This window comes from Rhinoderma darwinii, chromosome 12, assembly GCF_050947455.1.
Source record: "Rhinoderma darwinii isolate aRhiDar2 chromosome 12, aRhiDar2.hap1, whole genome shotgun sequence".
NCBI lineage: Eukaryota > Metazoa > Chordata > Amphibia > Anura > Rhinodermatidae > Rhinoderma > Rhinoderma darwinii.
In genome coordinates, this window is record NC_134698.1 from 29,455,810 (window position 1) to 29,456,382 (window position 573).

The following is a 573-nucleotide window of genomic DNA, read 5'->3' on the forward strand; positions in this document are numbered from 1 at the left end:
GCACGAGTTCAGGTTCATTGAAGGGATTTTATGCCTTAAAACGGAATAACAGAATAAATCCTAGTATACCATGAGCACGTATACTGTGTGGCTGTAGACAAGGAGAATAGTTATATATGCCTGTACATACAGCCTAAGGCCTTATTCACACCAGCGTATTTCATGTCCGTTTTACGTGCGTTACAACAACGGACGTCACACGGACCTATGCGATTCAATGGCTCCATTCAGGCGTTTAGTGTTGTGCCCGCTGTGGGAAACTCACTGCATGTCCTATTCTTGTGCGTTTTTTGTGCATCGGGCACCCATTGAAGTCCATGGGTGCGTGAAAATCACAGACCGCACACGGACGTCATCCGTGTGCTGTCCGTGATTCACGCAACAGTTGCCAAAGAAATGATGAGAATAAGAAATACACCTTCAGTTTATTTTTTCTGATGTAAAAAACATGTGAGATAGGGATGACATACGCGCGTAAAAAACACAGACTCGCGCCGTACACAGATGTCTCACGGAACTGCAACGCAGCAAAAACGCGGTGTTTTTTACGCACGCAAAACGGACACGTTCGTA

At 45.4% G+C, this 573-nt stretch overlaps 1 protein-coding gene across 1 annotated transcript in view; it reads left to right on the forward strand.

The window, feature by feature from the left end:
* CHAC1 (ChaC glutathione specific gamma-glutamylcyclotransferase 1) overlaps window positions 1-6 on the forward strand; it is a 2,742-nt gene extending 2,736 nt beyond the window's left edge. Inside the window, exon 3 of the mRNA XM_075844986.1 lies at window positions 1-6. This exon is cut by the window's left edge and continues 1,328 nt beyond it. The gene's annotated coding sequence lies outside the window, so the exon portion shown is untranslated.
* The last annotated feature ends 567 nt before the right edge of the window (window positions 7-573 follow it).